Source organism: Pseudorca crassidens, chromosome 5, assembly GCF_039906515.1.
Source record: "Pseudorca crassidens isolate mPseCra1 chromosome 5, mPseCra1.hap1, whole genome shotgun sequence".
Taxonomy (NCBI): domain Eukaryota; kingdom Metazoa; phylum Chordata; class Mammalia; order Artiodactyla; family Delphinidae; genus Pseudorca; species Pseudorca crassidens.
Window position 1 is genome coordinate 64,408,697 of NC_090300.1, and position 7,815 is coordinate 64,416,511.

Consider the following 7,815-nt stretch of genomic DNA (forward strand, 5'->3'; position numbering starts at 1 on the left):
GCCCTAGGCTGTGCCCTTCTGGAGCAGTGCAGTGGACAGTGTCTAAAACAGAGGGCTGTGCCCACCTGGACTGAGGGAAGAGGTCTGGCAAAGTCTTAAGGCAGGTCAAGAAGATGGGGAAGGCAGCCAGCTTTTCCGTCATCCACACTGTCGCTGGAGCACAGCCTGGTTGGTCCTGGGGGTGGAGCTCAGAACCAAGTGAGAAGTTCTCACTCTTTAATCTCACAATTCCTCACTTAATTTCTTCACCAGCCTCTCATCCTTGATTCAAAAAAAAAAAAATGTTTGTATATCTGAAAGTTCCCTTCTGCTAATGAGTTTCCCTTAACAGCTCTTTCTCCTTTGGGTGAAGTCTGCTTCTGGGAAAAGGGGAGAAGACGAAAGTGTTTTGAGAAACAAAATGATAGATGCGCACACATAATGTGGTGTAGGTAGCCGAACTTCATCAGGAGCCTCGAGTAGCCAAGCAAACATTCTTCTGACCCAACCTCAGAGTCTTTTTTCACTCCCTGCTCCAAAACATTAACATGTAATTAGTACCCAAAATGCTTTCCTTAACTAACACTCATTGGAACCTATGGAAAGGATATAACATTTCTTTGAAATTCTAGATGGGAGTTAAGGACTACCTGACTCCTATTGCCTTCACCTCTTAATCATACATAACTGTCTTCCTAATTTACCAGCCTCCTTCCCTATAAAAACCCCTCAGCATACCTCTTACTTTTTCTCTACCCCTTACTCTTTTTCCCTCTGGGGCCCTGAGCCAGATTCTCAGAATTAAATCATGATCTTCTCCCAAATGCCATAACAAGTTAGAAGGGGAGTTTGGGGATTGCAATGAAAATACATGATATAGAAAGTAAATTTTATAGTTGAATGCAGTTGACAAGTGGCAGTCTGGGGTATCAGCAATGAATTCCCCATTTTTCTACAGGCCTCTTTTTACTTCATTTTTAGAATCCACTGATCCTAATAAAAACAAGTTAAAACTGAACTAAATTAGAGAAATATTAAAGAAAGACCAGATTAAGCCCTTTCTGGACTGGCAGCGATCAAGTCTTACATAGCTCATGGTTATTTGGATAGACTTTCATACCACTGGAAGCTTAGACTAACACCAAAAGCCCTGCTTCTCAGTATTTAATTATAAACCTGGCAGAGTGTGACTCTGTACCAATTAAAAGAAAATCAATCAGTGCCTGTTAGCCATAACAAATCAATAAAAACAATTAGCTGGAGAAATAATATTAACAACATACCCTTGTTACCAAAGTTTCTGAGAATTTTGAAGCTTCCTACAGCACATATTATCATATTGTTTCACTACCTGATTTTGTGGAACTTCTGCTTGTGTGATACCTAAAGTTGTTTCCTGGAAGTGTAACTTGAATGAGTTTTACAATCATTTTATACCATAGCTCCAGAATAACTCTGTCTTCAAGGCTCTGAATAGGTCTACTGGTATGGGCTTTTAATATCCTTTTTGCCAGTGAGGAGGCCACAGGTTGTAGTGGAGAACTTACTAGACTAGAAGTGCTGAGCAAGCTTTAAGTTCCAGTTGAGTCATGTAACTAACAATGTGTAAGGAAGGAAGTTTATGTTCCTGGCTTCATATTTTGCATACGTAAAGGAAAGAGATAGGACCAGATAATCTCTTAAATCCCTCCCAATCCCTCAATTCTGTAGTTCTATAACAAACTGGTGAATTTTCAACATAAGAGAAGACCCAGGTCTATGGATCTTCTAAATATCTATTTCATTGTCCTTTTAGTAGAAATTTATGCAGAAAGCTGACAAATGATTTTTGGTCTTTTCCTGGGAGAGATCCTAACTTTGACTTGAGGGAACCAAACTAAGAGAATTGGCACTCTTTTCTTACATACAAATGAACCAGTGTCTTATGCTTCAACTTCTTTTCCTTTTCAGATCCAACTTAGAAATAATGTTTCACTCAAGATAAGGTTTGTAGTTTAGGAGATTCTGGTCTGGCTTGCCTCACTTTAAGACTTCTATCATCTCTTTTCAAAACCTGAGGAGGACCTCATTTCCTGTTTGATAGTTCTTCATGCTTTGCCAGCCTCCGGGTCTTTAAGGAAGCTTGCCAAGAGCTCCCGTCTGGGGAGGACAGTCTGAGTTCATCATAGAGAATGAGCTGGCACCACAGTTGTAGTGACTCACCAACCTCATTGCCCCCTTTGCAATGGCAAGAACCACACTATCTAATTGAAAGACCTGTGTTTTAGCAAAGTGCAATTGGATCACATGGCAAAATCATCTCAAAATACATCTCCAGTCTTTCCTTTCACTGGATGTTTTAACACAAGACAAGAAAGGAAATTATATTCTGAATTATATTTTCGGTTCTTTTTTTTTTAAATTAAGATTAATTAACAGATACTTGGTTTTATGTCCATTCTGTTCTAAGAATTTAGTGGTGATTACAAAGCAATGAAAATAGGTCACAGCAAAATGAACATTCAAGATTAGGTTAAAACATTCCTCTGAAATTTCAGTATTCATTTCTGGAGTGTCAGTTACTACATTTCTGTAATTCATCATTTTTTCTTTCTTGGCTTAGAGTCAAGATGAGAAATGATATTTAGACCAAAGACATTGTTTTGTTACGTACCCACCGCTTTTTAAAATGCAAACCCACCCTCTCCTCACCAATGCTTAATCATTTGTGTGTGCTTATGTTCACACACAGACACACCCACACATGCAGAGTTGCTGGAGGAAGTCCTTTCAAGACTTCCAGGACCTGGATCATGTAAGAGGCAGATGAGAAAATTAAAGGAGGGCCAGAGAAATAGCAACACTAAGAGTCCATTATTTCACTTTACAAAAAGTCATTAAACAGTACACAGGTATTTTTTTTTAAAGCAAGTATTATTATAATTAAATAATATCATACTTCTAAATTATTATGATTCTTATCTAATTTCAAGTCACATATAGGAGCCATTTAAAAGTATTTTGCATTACAATCTGTCACCAAAAATCAACTAGTAGAGTTTTATAATGTGCATAGGTTTACCCCATGGGGAATTAAATTTTAATTCATGAGTCTTTCCATTGTTGTGGAACTTTAGGACAAGATAGCATTTGGTATTAACATAGAAGAATATTCTATGGCTTTTTTTTCACTTTAAATTGCTCTGAAAGAAACTGCACCTTGATTTTTTTTCCTCCTAGTATTCTTTTGTTATGTTAGAGTATTTTCACGACATTGTTTTTAATGTAAACATTATTTTATTAAGTCATTTGGTAAAAAATTTTTTAAACTATATAATAATGGCCCCTTGTTTTTCTCCTTTTATTATTTCAAGCAAAAATGGACACTTTTCTCTCAGGAAAAAAAGTATCGAGTATGTTTTTGACCCAAAAATGATTATTTAGTTACAGTATTTTTCCCCTACTAAATTAGCATTTATGGTAGATCTTATTTCAAAGCTGATTATTCTCAAAGAAAAGCAAAGAGGTATCAGAATTTCCAAGTAAATTAGGTTGTTTAAGACGTATTTTAATACATTATTCAAATTGTTGTCAGATACTGGTTTAAAAAAAAAAAAAAAGCAGTATCTGTTCCAAATGTGAATTTGGTTTTTGAAAGACCTTACAAATTCCAATTTCTTTAGGACAGCAGAGGAGATTAAAGTCATAGACAATTTAGAGCTACTTCAGTTTTTTTTTTTTTTTAACTTTAACTGTGATAGGCATTTCTGCAAGGTAGGTTTTAACATATTTTTTTCCTAATTTTTTTTTTCCCTCCTTTCAGTAAGAAGGATAAGCTTTTAGAGTACCCAGTCACCGTGGTAACTGCCAAAAAAATTCTCCTGAAGTTTGAAGAGGTCAGCTAGCAGGGTCAACAACTCTGGCCTCTCTCTGAGCTCGGTCTAGCATGCCCCAGCCTGCAGTTGGAGTGTCAGGCCAGATCTGACCCTGGGAGGTGGACTATTCCGGCTCTGATATAAATTTTTTGAGTCAGTTCATGGCCTGGACTCTCCAGGTGGCCTCCAAAATCGATTTTGACCCCCTGACCCTGTCTCATGGAGGCATAGCCTCCACCCTAAGTAAGGATTTAGCCAGGAGTGACAGCTTTCCACTGAGTGTTATTGGGGACAGTATAAACAGTTTGGAAAGCAAGTAAGGAGGTGTGAGTGCTAGAAATCATTAAAAGCACATTAAAAAACAATTAAAATTTTTTTCTTTGCTTAAAAAGAAGTTTAAAATGTGTATTTCTTATATAATTCCTATGTGATTTGTAAGATTTTTTAAATCAAAGAAGAGGTTTGAATATAAATACTCAAGAAACCACACATCTTCATCCTTTTATATAGTTTGTTACAAATATGCAAGTAAGATAGCCTGACTTGCAACAAAATAGGTACAGCAGGGATGTTACAAGTAGGGAAAAGGGAAGCTAGTTGTTAAAATACATTAATAGATAAAGAATTTCAAGTATTTTATTTTTTTCAAGTATTTTAAATATTACATTTCATGTGCTTGTGTCTTGAACTGTTTACAATGTGAAAATATGGAATCTTAAAAAGAAATAACCACCACCTGAATGAAGATAAACTTGCGCTTCACTTTAAGTGCCTTGCTACTTTGTAAAACAAATAGCCAATACATTCATTTGGATATAAATGAGATAAAAATTATCAGTAGGGAAAGACAGATCTTATAGAGCTAAAGAGGAGAAAACAATAAATTAGCAGTGTCTCTGAATTAACTTTAAGTGTTTTCAATAGTTTAAGATATCAGAAGCTTGGAAAATAATGTTTGTAAATCATCAGTGATTCTTTTTCCTTCTTCTTCTTCTTTTTTTTTTCCCCCAGGATGCCACCCTGAAAGTTTTATTTTCTCCAGGAAAGTAGAGTTCTCTCTGAGAGCTCTAGCCTGTGAACTCAGTATGTAAATGTGGTCATCAAGCAAGACGGAACTGCGAATAGGGAAGATTTTGAATGTTTCTCTTTCTTAAAATCCTTCACAATATTCCTTCTTCCACTGGTACTTTGCTCAAAGTTTCCCCCATTTCCCAGCTCTGATGAAATGCCTCTAAAGCAGCCCTGCAGTAGCTAAACTGATTGTACTGTGAAGTTGTTGAGATGGCATTTCATCCAAATCCTTTGTAAAAATTAGATTTTAAGTAGGGGTGAATGTCTTTTTGGGGAGAGGGGACAAGGGAGAGTGGAAGAAGAGGGGGAAGGGACTGAGCAGTTTATACACATATATACTCTTTGTGTTTGAAGGCCTCTGTGTCTTGGCTTCTCACTATGTTAAATCCCTATTATAAAACTTATCTTCACAAAGCCTATTATAGTATTCTGAGAACAAATTGGACCATGAATAACTTAGTTGGAAGTGCAGATTATTTTCTACTCAGGGAAAGTTAGAGATGACAACAGCTTAGCTAAAAGAATAGTGATTAATCTTAAATAGATGGATTTCAAAGTTTCACTCTTGATGAAGAATACCTTTTATATTTCCCCTCTTCAGACTCATGTTTCCACTTTCTTTGTATTAAGAATTGTCCTAGTGATTACATTGTCCACCTAATACAGCATGGCTCTAACTGTAGATCCTTTTCTTACAGGTTGTTAATCTGTCTGAGAGGTGACCAGAAAGACACTCTACTTCCTATTGGTTAAATGTATGTTTTCGAAGTGGTACCCATGCTTAGACATCAAACTCACTGTTAGGAATATTTGCATAAATCATAATTTCTCAACTAGATAAAATTATTACTTCAAAACATCTTAGGGGCTTCCCTGGTGGCGCAGTGGTTGAGAGTCCACCTGCCGATGCAGGGGACACAGGTTCGTGACCCGGTCCGGGAAGATCCCACATGCCGCGGAGAGTCTGGGCCCATGAGCCATGGCCGCTGAGCCTGCGTGTCCGGAGCCTGTGCCCCGCAACGGGAGAGGCCACAACAGTGAGAGGCCCGCGTACCGCAAAAAAAAAAAAAAAAAAAAATCTTAAATTTGTTTAATGCCCTATAGCTTACAAAGCACTTCTCGGTTCATAATTTTGTTTGATCCTTAGAATAATGTTATGAAATAAATATCATTAATGCCATTTTACCAAGGAAGAAGCTGAGTCATTGGCATACTGTGATCCAGCTGATAGATGGAAGAACTGGGATACTAACTCAGATTTTATAGTTTCTCTTTCAAGTGATTAAACTATAGCAATAGGTTTTTAAATTTTTTATGTGTTCTATATCCCTGAAAAATCAAGATTTTGTATTAAAGAGCAAAGTTTTTGTATTTCGCAAAAAAGTTAAAAGACACTATTTAAAAAATTCTATTCATTTAGAAGTGAATTTTGCTAATTATTGTTTTCCTTTGTTTGTGTGTGTCTATCTGTCTATCTATCTATCAATCAATGGTCTTTCAGAGTTAATCTCTAAAAGTCAAACAGGGGCAGCCCTCTATAAATTAAATAACTACCTGGAATTTTTTAAATGTACATGAAAACCATGAATAATACTATAGGTGAGGTTTCCCTTCTAGTGGTTTTTGTTTTTGTTTTGTTTTTTAGCTCTATTGAGTTATAAGTGACAAATAAAATTGTAAGATATTTAAAATGTACATCATGATGATTTGATACAAGCATACATTGCGAAAGGATTCCTCCCATCTAGTTAACACATGCATCACCTATGTATTTATCTTTTTTTTTTTTTGAGGAAAACATTTAAGTTCTACTCTCTTAACAAACTTCAATTATTCAATAGTCTTATCAACTATAGTCACCATGTTATACATTAAATTTACAGACCTTTTTCATCTTATAGCTGAAAGTTTGTACCCTTTTATCAACCTCTCTCTAATTCCCTCACTCCCCAGCTCTGCCTTCTAGTGTTGATAGACTGGTATCTTTTGATATCTTAGCAAGTCTGGATAAACAAAGTTGTGAAGGGCTACTTCTTGTTTCTCTTGGATTTTTACTTTCCATGTTTAAGAAAAGTTTACAAACTACTCTAGGAATGATAAATAAAAGGTTTAGTTAACCTGATATTGATGTAACCTATCTAAACATATAGGAATCAAGAAATACAAAAGGATTACACCATGTGATTCTAATTAGGTTTTTAATTATATTGTCTTAATTATGTAATGTAGGTGTGTGGATGTTAATATGGAAATTTTTTTTTTTATTTCTTAAATTGTATATACCTAACTTAGTCATTTTATGTATACTTAAATCAAGGTCTTTGCCCCTGAATTTTGCTAGCAGCCAGACAAATCCTGTCAAACTTTTTAGGATTAGAAAAAAATGAAATAGTGTCCAGAAAAGGAAAAGCAACAGTTCTGGTTGAATGCTGCATATTGTGTATCAATAATGACATACATATACTGTAACCTTTTTTGTGCTAAGGTTTTTCAATTAAAACATGACATTAGACTGAGAATTGTTTATTTTGATTTGGAAATAGATGCTCAAGCCCCCAAAGTCAAACTTCTAGTGTCTTCTCTACAATTTGCAAATTAAGAAATGCAAAAATAAAAACTCTCATATTAACATTGATATGTTTGCTTAGATGTCCTTTGAAATTTTTGTTTTGTATATTACCAATCTCATTCATTTTGTTCATGTCTGTCTTTAACAGCTACCACTGTCCAAAACAGTTTTTTTCCCTTTCTTCCTTCCTTCCTTCCCCACTTCTTCCCTTCCTTCTTTTTTTTTTTTTTTTTTTTGGCGGTACATGGGCCTCTCACTGCTGTGGCCTCTCCCGTTGTGGAACATAGGCTCCGGATGCGCAGGCTCAGCAGCCATGGCTCACGGGCCCAGCCACTCCGCAGC

General features: G+C 35.9%; 1 protein-coding gene across 3 annotated transcripts in view; it reads left to right on the plus strand.

Moving 5' to 3' along the window:
* Window positions 1–7,423, plus strand: part of SOX2 (SRY-box transcription factor 2) — a 592,096-nt gene extending 584,673 nt beyond the window's left edge. Inside the window, exons 5-6 of one of the 3 annotated variants that reach the window (XR_010943592.1) lie at window positions 353–5,016; window positions 5,603–7,423. The gene's annotated coding sequence lies outside the window, so the exon portion shown is untranslated. Of the gene's footprint in view, window positions 1–352 lie in introns of all 3 variants that reach the window. The other 2 variants (XR_010943590.1, XR_010943591.1) reach the window with 2 other exon arrangements.
* Window positions 7,424–7,815: the final 392 nt, after the last annotated feature.